Consider the following 13,464-nt stretch of genomic DNA (forward strand, 5'->3'; position numbering starts at 1 on the left):
GCTTTACAATACAAAACGGTGAGGTTTTAACAGAATGTAGTCTAGACAGAAATTGTGAGACAATGGAGCAGAATCATTATTGTAAAGTTAAAAAACAAAATTAAATAAAGGACGCAAAATTACTTTTAATTATTTCTTGGTGCCAGATCGTGCCCCCCTAAATTAAACTACTTTTTACTGTTATTTCTTCTGTTCCAGAAGATTTTTTTCAAGTAACTACCCTGGCCACAGGCAATGATTTAAAATGCTAAGGTTGAGGCTGCAGTTTTACTTGTGCCCAAATTCAGATTGGTCATCAACTTTTCAGCTCAGCTCTGCCATGGCCAGTTCTTCAATATACCTGTGTTGGGGAATGTAGGCCCACAACCCTGCCAAGACCAGGGCCAATTGTTTCATAAGTTGGCAGGCCGGAGCGTGGCTGCAAGTCCGGACAGTGTCCTAGCAACCAAGTGACTCACCTCTTAAATTATCTCATTATTCTCTTACCCTCAATTGAGAGAAAGCTCATAATTTCCTTCCAATATATTTTCCTGCCACAATTTAGTTTCTCTTTTAATTATACGCAGAAAAAGAGGTTTGCAGTGTTGTGCTGCCTTTTTTTTTCCCTTACCATTTAGGGTCTTTTAAATTAGAACACGTTCTTCATGCATATATACATATATATACATATACATGCACACACACATACAGATATAAATTAGAACTTCATCTGTTGCTTCCTTTAATCTCTATATTTTAAAAATATACATTTTTTTTCTGTTAGTTTAGGACCAGCTCCAACTTCCAATCCCCAATTTAGATTACATGCTCTGAAACTAACTCCAAACATTTACTGAGTTTGAAGGTCACAGTGCTATTGATTGATTTCTAGTTATAACGTATGTCGTCCTAACATGAGTTGTGCTTTTTTTCTATGACTTTGGGCCGAGTCCAAAAATGCAAGGATCAAAGCAGCTGGACTTGTTGCTTTCATGTTTGGCATATAAAGGGGCTGGCAGTCACCAATGTGGTCTTGGCTGGGCCCTCCTTGTTTTCATCCTCTGATGTGAAACAGTTGGGACTCGCACACCCTCCAACAGCTAGAGTGGACTCAATAAAAATTGGCTTAATAGTCTGCCAAGCATTTGGAAGTGCCAGTCTCCACAGTTTTTCAGCAGTTATTGGCCATGACATGTTTCCTCCTTTTTTTTTTTAAGGAAAGAATTTGCTGTGAAATTAGTTTTGAGATCAACAGTTGAAATAGGTAAACTATTCATCATAGCAAACCGACATTATCATCTTTGATCTCATTTAATTCATTATTTTCCATGTTTCATTTTTCTTACGTGATGGTTCCTTTTATCCATTTGTTTCTCATGAAAATCAAACATGAAATATAACAAATAATGGGGAGGGCTTAAATATTTGACAATTCTATCTAAAGTTCACTAATTTAAAAAGGTATCTAGTCATCTTAAAGTTTCCAGTCACTTAGATGTAAAACATTCCATATTAAATGATTGAAATTTTATTTCAGTAAAAAAAATATTGAATATATTTATAAAGCAATATCATATATGTGAACATCTATTTTGATTAGGGTGAGGAGTTTTCCAAATAGATTTTTTTACACTGAACTCCAGGAAAATGTTCTTTACATTGAACTTTTTTTCTAGGAATACTATTTAACAAGGTGGAATTGTTAGCTAAGGCTTGTAAATATTCCCATTATTTAGGAATTTCATTGGCTTTCAATATAGTTTTTAAATTTATCACCTTTTTTACCCTTTTTTCCACTTCCAACAACTACCTTGTTTTCCACTGAAAAATAGTTGAAGTTAACATGCATTTTCAATGGATTGTTAAGCTCTTTCAAGAGAAGGCTGTTCCAGGGTAGTTTAGTAGCATCAAGGATAAGGATATGGAGCAAAGTTGGGAGAGCATATTCATGTTTTTGTAGAGCCCTAATTTGAACTTGAACTTCTACTCTAGCCATTGCAATTGGAAAAAAGGAAGCAATAATAAGCTAAAAAATTAGAAAGGAAGAACATGATCATTATTTGCTAATGATATGTTTATTTATCTAGAAAATTCAAGAAAATGAATTAAAAAGCTTCACAAGCAATAAATGCATTTGGTAAGTTTGTTGGGGGAAATGTTAACATTCCAAAAACATGTATAAAAACAATGGCCAGTTAAAAGATAAAATGGACACCCCTCTTAAAATAATAATAATAGCAACCAAAAGTGAAATATAGAAGAATAAATTAACAAGAAATGCACAAGATCTGTAAGAAGAAAATTATGAGATGCTACTGAGAGAACAAAATAAGGTTTAAATAAATGGAAATGTGCATAATATTTTTGAATAGGAAGACACAACATCTCAAAGATTTTTCCTTAATTAATCTATATGTTTAATGTTATATTTGTAGGAAAAGGATATTTTTTGGAAGCAGACATTCTGTTTCTAAAGTTCTTATGAAAAATAAACAAGCAAGAAAAACAAGAACAATTCTGAAAAATGAAAACAATGAGGGACAAGCCCAAGGCTAAACCACATTTTAATGCTACAATAATTAAAACAGTGTGATACTGGCAAGTGACTAGACAGATTGATTAATGGAATAGGCCAAAAAGACCATAAGTAGACTCAGATCTGAATAGGCATTTAGTATATGATAAAAGGGGCATTACAAATTAGCAAAGGGAGAAGGTTTATTCAATAACTATGTTGGAATGACTGAGTAAACATCTGGAAGAAAATGAAGTTGAATCCCTACCTCACATGCTACACCAAAATGAATTCCAAAATGGAACATTTAAATCCATAGGAGAATGTTTTTACAAGCTGAGTGAGGAAGGCCTTTTCAAGTCAGATGCAAATCTAGATACCATTAAAATAAAGGCTAGGGGGCCGGCCCGGGGGTGTAGCGGTTAAGTGCGTGCACTCCGCTGTGGCAGCCCGGGGTTCGGATCCTGGGCACGCACTGACACACCGCTTGTCAGGCCATGCTGTGGCGGCGTCCCATATAAAGTGGAGGAAGATGGGCATGGATGTTAGCCCAGGGCCAGTCTTCCTCAGCAAAAAGAGGAGGATTGGCAGATGTTAGCTCAGGGCTGATTCTTCCTCACACAAAAAAAATAAAATAAAAAGAATAAATTCAGTTGAGTAAATGTAAAAGAATTCTGCATGGAGTAAAAAAAAGCATAAAAAAGTAAAATGCAAATTAAAATCTAGGAATCTATAAATTATATAAAATAAAGGAATCATTTTCCTAATATTTGGATATTTCCTTTGAATAATTGGGTAAAAATGAATGTGATGAAATTTGGGCAAAGAATGTCAAAGACTGCAAAACAGGGAAAAAAAAGGGATGTATGACAAAAAAAGATTTCAGCTTTGTTTATAATGACAGAAATTTAAATTAAAACTATATAAAGATATACCTTTTACTTTTCAGTTTGGAAAGTAAAATCTAAAAGTTTGATTTGTGAAGAAACCTGCTTTTTCATGAACTGATGTCAATAAAGTGGAACAATTTCTATGACAAGAGATTTGACAACACCTAACCTTTTTAAACACGTGCACTCTTTGACCAAGCAATTCTGCTTCTAGAAATTTATTGCACAGATACGCATGTTCATGCACAGAAAGACATGTACCTAGATATTTATTGTAGAATTGTCTTTAATGGGAGCATTGAAACAACCTAACTGAACTTTAATGGGAGGCAAGAAATAAATTATACTATGTCCACAAAGTAGAGTATTAGGCTGCTATTAAAAGGATGAAGCATAAGTCAGGAATTTTACTTTTCTAACATAAAAGCAGTCTGGTGCTACCACAGTGACACCATTATACCAGCAAAGATCCAGGCTTCTTCTTGCTTTCTCTCATTAATCCTCACCATGTAGCTTACCACCTACTGATTGTCGCAAGATGGTCGTTCCATTTCCAATATCTTATTGATACTTTAGGTAGAGAGAAGTGGAAGTGTACACCTTCCCAAAGAACGTTCCTGAAAGCCCCAACTATCAACTTCCACTTCCCTATCATTGGCCAGAATTGTCTTGAATAGCTGCTCAAATGGCAAGTTACCTTGGAAATATTGTATTTTAGCTGGACACCTTTTTACTCAGAACAAAATGAGCTTCCATCATAAGGAAGGGGAGACTGCCGGGGATTGGGTAAGAAAGAATGTGTATGTGTGTGTATGTGTGAGTGAACCCACATGCCCAGGTGAGCTTGTTCACGCAGTGGATATCTGTGAGGAGGAATAAGAAACAGGTGCTTTTAGTTTCCTCTTAGGAGGAAAACCGAGGATGATAGATGAGAGCAAAGTTCTTTTTACCGTATAATCTTTTCTAAGTTTTGAATTTTATACTTCATGCTTATATTACTTATTGCAAAAATGTTATTTAATTAAAACAATTATACCTCCTTTTAAAATGCTTTTCAATGGAATTCTTCAAAATTTCTAATTCACATAATTTCCTCAATCAAATGCTCTAACATTAAAAATTGCTGGGGCTGGCCCAGTGGCATAGCGGTTAAGTGTGCGCGCTCGCTTCAGTGGCCCGGGGTTCACGGGCCCAGATCCTGGGTGCACACAATGCACCGCTTGTCAAGCCATGCTGTGGTGCATCCCATATAAAGTAGAGGAACATAGGCACAGATGTTTGCCCCGGGCCAATCTTCCTGAGCAAAAAGAGAAGGATTGGCATCAGATGTTAGCTCAGGGCTAAACTTCTCCACAAAAAAAAAAAAAAAAAGAGGATAATTTCTACCATACAACATGCACCATTATAAAAATCTTTTAACCCTTTCATGGAAAGAAGAATTTAGGGTAAAACTTCAGTTTTGTTACTTATGGATAGTACGGCTTGGAACAAATTACTTGTAATTTCTCTAAGATTCCACTTTCTCATGTACAACCTGGGGATAAGGTTATTGTTGGAGCATTAAACTAGATAACGTATGCAATGCGTTTAACATAGTACCAGGCACAGACGAGATATTTCATAAATGGTACTGACTATTTCAATTACTATTCCTGAGAACGTTCATATGAGGTTGTGTGCTTTCTCTCTAAACAGCATTAAAAAGAATAATAATATAAAGATTGCCCAGTTCAGAAATAGTTCAGTAACAGGAGATCTGTAATAAGGAACAATTGTCTATGTTATGTCTTAACCAAAGTCTAAGAGCATCATAGTTTCCACCGGCTTTACATCACGTGATGTGAGCAGTTAAGTCACTGGGCTCAATTCTGCAAAATGGATATATCCTCCAGGTTAAAGACTATTGATGTTAGGTTCTGGATACTGGAAGTGAACCATCAGTCTTGAACACATTTCTGCCAGATTAAAAGAAAATTGAAATTTCTGACTCAACTATGAATTCGTATCACCTTAACATTCATTGGCAATTTGTTGCAAAAATTGACTTTCCAGTCAAAAAAATATAGAAAGGTGGTAGTTAACATAAGTGAGAGACATATGTGAAAAGTGAGCCTGTCAGAAACCTAAGGTAGTAAAACATATTTGCACTTCGACATTTGTAGTAGACCCAAATTCTAAATAGCACGATTGGTACGGGTCCCACAACTCAAATGCAATATATTATAACTGAAAAAAATAATACCTACATGGCTCCTTCAGATTGTTAATGATTTTATAAATAAAAACTAAAGCCATTTATTAAGCAGTTGGCTTTCTTTTGTGGTCTATGTTCCACAAAGAAACAAAGATTTTCTGTCATCTAAAAACTTTTTTTTGCCTATAAAGGTGAGAGAAGAAAATCAGCTAGACTAATAGGTACTGGGTGACCAGTGAAGCTCGAACACTTTTCATCATATCAGCTGCACAGTACATACACTCATCAAATTCGTTCCTCAGCAAAAAAAAGACAAAACATTCCATGTCCTTGTTCTTAATGGTTCCCTGCAAATAGCAGAAACTCAAGTTATTTCTGTGAAAACCAGGGGTCTTATCTACTGCTACAGCATGCCTAGTTCAACCTTTAACACAGTGGACTATTTTGGGATCTTATTGTTTTTCTTTTTTAATCGAATATATAGTAAACTTGAGGAGTGTCCAGTATTGATTTAATACTGCATATATATGTAAGTTTCAGAAATCTTCGTAAATCAACAATATATTCAAAATTCCCAGCTTCTTTGGAAATTAGGTATAGCATTTCCAATATACAGGTAAGGCAACTGAAAGAAAGAGAGAGGTTTGATTTACCCCAAGGTCTTGAAATGCCAGAGCAACAGCCTTAGAAAGAAACAAGTTTCAATGGATTGTTCAGAAAGGTTGTCTTTAACCTTTTGCCAAAATATGCAAGTCTTGCAGTTTTCCAAACCATTAACTGTATCAGTAACACAGATACACAGGGTGAGATGTTGAAACCAAAAGGAGCTGAATATGTTTCTTTGTGCTCCCTTATCCTGTGTCCTTCACCAGTACGGCTGTGTCTTACACATTTCAGTCTTTAAGACGTTCACTTCACTTCCCCCTTCCTTCATTCCAAAGCTGCTGGGGAGGGTTCTGAAGACTACAGTCATTCTAGTGTGGCATCCCGCAACAAGAAGGAAGCAGCTAAATAAAAACCATTGTGAGCCTTATATATTTGTATACTAATACTGCTGTTTCTATAGTAAACATTTTCGCATTCATTTCAGATTCTTTTATTAGGTAAAAATTTTAGGGTTGGAAGCATTTCTGTCATCGTTTCTTCAAAGCACCACCAAACTTTTAGGTTTTCACAATTTGCACATATAATCTTTAAAACTAAGAGAGGTAACTCTATGAGGGAGCATATGTGAGAAATAGGGAGGGAGCTAGGAGAGGAAAGGAAAGAAAACAATGTTGGGTTATACAACTCTTGTATCCTTAAAGACAGCTTGGAGACATGGAAACCATATGTGAACTTTTAGCTAATAAAATAAAATGCCAAAATGTGGTGGCTAAAGCTATTGCACCCAAAATGTAATTGGACATATGCTCATTTACTTGCTTATAATCAAAACATTAAAAAAACTGTTTTGAACTCAGGCTAGGTGTAAGTATTGGCTGAACTTAATTTATGTAATTATGTCACATGGAAAGAATGCATTTGTGCCATGGTGTTATTATTACATTAAGAAAAGTAAACAATATATAAGCTGGAATAGATAATTCTTAAGCAAAATCAAAAAGTTCCTATTTCCCATGTTGAAAAAAGGAAAAGAACTTATTAATTTCACACTGAAGCTATTTTCCAATGAACGTGCTATTTGGCTAGCATACTTGCTATAGATTTATCATGTCCCTGCAAACGAATGTCAGTCTGTTTAGGTAATCAATGCAAATTTCATTTCTTTAGTCAAAAATAACAGATTTTACAAGTCTAGTGAAATTGCCAGAATGTCAGTCTTTGATTGCTAAACTCAGTTTATGTACTGCAAGGATTTAGATTTCTCATGTGAATTCATTCAAGAATATCAAAATAGTACTGGACTTCCCCTCCCCAAAGGCTCTTTTTAGTTGGTTGATCTATTTATCTTTATTTATTTACTTATTTGTTTGAGATTGGTTGGTTGGTTTATCAAACACTTAGAAAAAAGCACAATTATTAAAAACAAAATAAGATCCTGAAATAGGTCATAAACACAGGCATTAAATATAGAAGAAAGAGCAAAATTAAATCAGAATTTTTTTTAACTTAAGGGATTATGAAGGATGATAAGAAATTTGACTAAATTTAGGAATAAAGAACTAGTGACATGTTTTTATTATCTCAGAAAACATTTGAGTAGGAACTTTAAAGGAGACCAGATGACAGAATTAAATGGAAAAAACTAAAAATCAAATTTCCTTCCTCAATATAAGGTAGCACAAGAAACTGAACAAACACATATGAAATGTGTAGAAAACATCTGTAAAGCAACTTTTCAACCCATGTAAGAACATAATCCAAACTTAGTGGACTTGACAATACACAACGCTCACGCACCTCCGTTACCTCATCTCGTATATATTTAAATATATGCTTAGCAAAGAATTCACAAACCATCTATCTGTATATAACCAACAATTTATTGAAAGGTTATTCTACACTTAGGATACAAAGAATTATCATATGGTGAAGTTTGTCAGCAAAAATATCTTTGGACAAGGAAAATTTGAAGGTAGATTGACGAGAGATCATTGGGACCATGGGTGAGGAGGACACGTCCAAGATGAGTGACTGGAGAAGCAAAGTCACAAAGGCTGAGGAAAACAAGGTAAGAACTGGAAAGAGGGACATCAGTGGGGCTGGAGAAAGATGTTCATGTCAGGAGATAATGTTGAAAATTGATAATGTTGATAGTGTTGAAAACATTTTAAGCCACTCAAAAGAAAAAAATTAAGTTGAATTTAAAACTGAAAATAAAGTTAGTTGATTCAGTACTTTAAATTCTATGCTGAAGCTTTTAAATTAACTTTTTTTCTTTTACATGCTTAGGGGGATGTGAGTAATAAGCAGCATGGGGTTTATAGAAGGCATGTAGAAGGTCTTATAGTTAATTCTGTACTTTTATATTCAAGATGGACTCCAGCAGGGACTTCCATGAAATAATTAAAGCATAGTATTGGTTTATGTCAACGGTAATGGAGGAAAGGACTCTGTCTCCTGGTGTGTAGCCACTGAGTTAGAATTGTGTCCTCATGGCGTCTACAGCACAGAAATTCAACACCTGAAATGTTAATCGATGGATTGATTGAAAAAATATGAATCCAAAAAACATTAGGAAAAAAGAATCGTAAGATCACGTCAATTTATAGCCAAGTTAAAGATGACAGAATAAGAATGAAAATGAAAAATGGATTCATTTAATTTTCCCATTCTATGAAAGAAAATAGTGTCTATTTTCCTATCCAATGTTGACACCAAATCTAGACCACCTGTGTCATCTCTGAGTTTATGTTCAGTATTCAGGAGAGACTAGATCTTCCTAAATCAGTGACCTGTGTAACCTGCTAGCTCTAAAGCTCCAATAGCAAATTTTCAAAGCTAATTAAATTTTTCTAAGCAGATTTTACTGATTCTTGTTCAAAGTTCCAAAAACAAACCTTGAATGTATAAATGACATATATTGAAATATATAAATAATATATGTGTATATTGAATTCTTCCATTTATTAAATGCTAATTATATGCCAGGCAATATCAAGTGACTTAATGATATCATAGTGGTTAAAAGTATGGGCTTTGGAGTTAAACTGCCTGGGTTAAAATTCTAACTTTGTCTAACTTTGTTACCTTTAGCCAAATGTCCTTTCTCTTAGTTTCCTCATCTTTACAACCGAAATAATAATATTTGCTTCATACCTCACAGGGTTGTTGTGAAAATTAAATGGAATATTATAAGCAAAGTGCTTAGAATAGTGGCCAACATATGGTAAGCATTCAATACATGGTAATCCTCACAACGCTACAAGGATGTGAAAATTGAAGCTCATAGATTTTAAGAATTTTGTCCAAGTTCATCTATCTAGTTAGCAGTAGAGCTGGGATTTTAACCCAAGTATATCTGGCTAGTCTGTCTTCACAGTGCTTAGTTACTTAATGTTCACGACTTGGACCTCTGCCTTACGCTTCAGCTGTACCAGGTGTTGGTACACAGAAATGGGTCAGTCTCACAGAGTTCCATTTCCCTCCTGCAGAAAGACTGTCAAACATTCCTTACTCTCCCCTGACCTCTGCAGAATTCAGTGAACCTAATCTACAGACCCAAAAACTTAACTCATTAAAAAAAGAAAAAAAGTTCCAATTTCTTCAGAAAAACCAGAATGGCTCTTCAGTTTGTTTGTTTGCTTAGGATCATGTAACTTTCCAAAGAAAACATTTAAGATTTTGGAGAGGAGTTGGTTTTCAGCGTTGAAAAAAAATGACATGATAACTGGACAAGAGTTGGCTCCAGAGGGGGCAACAGCATATAAAATCATGAGACACTTCAACCGTCCTGTTAAAGTTAGAAAAATCCATTACCAAGTTGTAGAAGGAAAACAACTTGCGGAAATATCGAGGGCCGAACGTTTCCAATCACTGGTACTCCATTCATTATATGCTTGAGTGGTTCCAGGAACAACAGAAGACCGTGCACTGTTACAATGCCAAGGACAAGAAAGGCAACTCAGCCTGTCGGGCTGACTTCCCCTCACAACAATCCGAACATTTCAGGCTTTGCTTCCCTTGCCCAGATGAGTTAGTCATGGGGGAAATGAAGCCATGGCCAAGGACTCCTTTCTCAGAAGACTCACTGCTGTCTTGTGGAGCATTACCTGCTTCCAGTCTTCAGGCCCAGCACACACACACTCTATTTGGAAGGGACAAGAATGACTTGTTGATCCATCGTCATTCTACCTTCCCTTAGTTCCTTATTTTAAGAGCTTCCATCAGTTGAACACCATCTTTGTACAATATCTCTAATTCTTATACTACCCCTAAAAAACTGTTTCATTGTCTAGACCAGGAAACTGATGCTCATGATATTAAGTTTAAAAGAGCATGTACTAGCAGTAGAAATGGGGTTGTACCCCGGTCTGTTGAGTTCCAAAATCCATGACTTTTCATATGGCAGACTTTAGGATGGTTTGGAAGGACAAAATGCAGGCAACAATATAGAACCTATACTAGAGTGCAGGGAAAAAACAAAAGTTTTGTTTGAGCAAATCCAAAAAATTGGTGCCATTGAAAGAAAATGGAAAATTTTGGTGAAGAGAGTGGACAGAAAAAAAATGTTTGTCTAGTAAATATTTTTTCATAAAAGAATGGGGGGCAGGAAAGGGAAGATAAAATTTTAGCTTGCTTGGAGGTCCCACATACTAGCTTAAGGCAGACATTTTGTCAATGGCCAAAATGAATAAAATAGGCAGCCACACTGAAGCATTACTTTGAAATTCCCATTTGACATGCTTATTCATTTGTATTTCACTCAAACTTTTATACTGAAATGGTTAAATTCTTGCTGAGTTTAAGCACACACATCCCAAACTTCCTCTGTAAATTTAGTTAGCACTATGTTTATGAGATAAATCTTTCTAATGAGACCTTAAACTTGGTGGGGAATCTCTAATATTAAGTCTAGATATTGTTTTGATGTGAAGACCCTGATACTAAGACTATACTAAGTCTAGATATTAAAACCACTCTTATACAAAAATAAGAGCTAGTTGCTTAGTCTTGAGATGGCATTGATTCACATATCTGGTAATGATTCCTTAAATATGTCTGAGACCCTTGTGAAAAGAGTTAGCACTGAGGTTTTTTTTTTTTTTTTCTGTGAGGGACATCAGCCCTGAGCTAACATCCATGCTAATCCTCCTCTTTTTGCTGAGGAAGACCGGCTCTGAGCTAACATCTATTGCCAATCCTCCTCCTTTTTTTCTTCCCCAAAGCCCCAGTAGATAGTTGTATGTCATAGTTGCACATCCTTCTAGTTGCTGTATGTGGGACACAGCCTCAGCATGGCCGGAGAAGCGGTGCGTGGGATCTGAACCCGGGCCGCCAGCAGCAGAGCGCACGCACTTAACGGCTAAGCCACTGGGCCGTCCCAGCACTGAAGTTTATCACACAGAGAGGCTGTGAAAGCTATCCCTCTACTGTATAGCCCAGAGGTTTTATTAGATACTTCTGTTCTTATCACTGGTTCTGGATTGAACCATGGTTAATTTATCCTTTAGCCTGTGTATTCTTTAGAAAATATCTGTAATTTAGAATAATAAAATTGGGTTCACGGATTCACTTTCTATTTTTCACTCTCTTTAGGGTTTTGTGCTAATATCTCCAGCTCAAGAAAGAATAAATTTATGCAGGGCTCGAGTTAGGGAACAGCTGGTATTGAAAATGTTTCTCTTCTTTAAGCCCTCTCCCTTCCTTATCCAAACAGAGAAAAGACAGATCTGTTTTCTCCTACTCAACAGGAATGGAGTGAAATCCAAGTTTTCCAAAAAAGAGACGGAATGCTGTTCTACCTCACTATTCACTCCTGCTTTAGGCTTTGACATTTGGACTCACATCATTTTTAGAATGCTAAACCATTTTTCAAAGACATTAGCCTCCCAAGAGGTAGGTGAGGATTAGTTCCAGTTTAAGCAACATGGAAACACACGGATTTTAAAAAACAAAGCAAAACAAACAGGCTGGACACTCTTTCTCTCTTCCTTTTTTAGACAATGAAGTTATAACATTGAAAACAACCCAGAGTGTTTGCAGCATCTCAAACCGCACTCCCCCGACTCTCCAATCCTCCAAAAAGAAGTTCGGGAAGACATGAGCTGTTGAGAAGTTGCCAGTTAAGAAGTCAGTTTGGAAGCCACTTTAAACCAGAGTTGTGTAATCAGAACTGTTGGTCCTAAGTACGTGTTTGAGTAATGTATTAAATGGCATTAACATGGACAGTAAAACTCTTGCATTATTTTCTTCCCTGGGGGCATATAATGCAAAACTTCATTGACTGGAGCCAGTTTGGTAAATGGGGCAGAAAATGCATGTAGAACTGATGTAATGTTATGAAAAAGTGGAGCGTAAGATGGCATATAAACACTTAATGGCATTGTTTCCTAGATTCTCCATGTGCAGCAAAGTGGATACCTTTGCTGCTTTTAAGGGAACGGCCCAATTACAATTAAAGCATGAGCGTGTACATTTCCTGGCACACATAGTACTATGGGGCACAGATTAGAATTCATTTCATCAAGCTTTAATTTCATGTTCAGCCTCTTAAAAGTTCCATATCTCTTAAATATGTTGCCAGCAACCTGTTATCTGGTATAATAAAAAGCAGTGTAACCACTCACCAAATAAAATCCCATATAAAACCTAAATCTCAGTTTCGCTTTTCAGGCACTGGTTTCATTGCTTCTTCTACCCACTGTTTCTGCCAGAGCCTCTAATGAGCTGCAACTCAGGCCAAACCCTGCCAAGTGTGAGCAGGTGGGGCCGCTGGGATGTGAAATGTAGTTTGCCTATAACCAGACTACCATTCGCTGGCAAGACCACAGGGATATTAGGGAGAAAGTGAGACAAATTTAAGCAGGATGTTTACAAATAAGAATGAAAATAAACCATACCGTTTAATAACATGACATTATTCATTGGACTGATACTCATTATATGTCATAGCATATTTAAAGAAATATTTCTGGAAAGATTTCCTTTGTTCTTGGTTAAATGCAAAATAAGTGGATTTCTAGAGGGAGGAGCACATTTCTTTATATCATCACAAAGCCCAGGGAAGCAGAAGCTGCTTAGATGATATAACCATTCATTCATTCTTTCATTCACTCATTTGCGTTTTCAAAAAAAACAAAACAAGAAATTCCAAAATAATTATTTTTACTTATTTCTTAGACAAATCAGTGAATACAACTGTGGAGTTTATGAAACAAAAACAAGATTATTTTATTGTTACTTTGATTTGACGATCTAGTAAACTTTTTAACAGGAAGATC

Source organism: Diceros bicornis, chromosome 15 (assembly GCF_020826845.1).
Source record: "Diceros bicornis minor isolate mBicDic1 chromosome 15, mDicBic1.mat.cur, whole genome shotgun sequence".
Classification (NCBI taxonomy): Eukaryota; Metazoa; Chordata; class Mammalia; order Perissodactyla; family Rhinocerotidae; genus Diceros; species Diceros bicornis.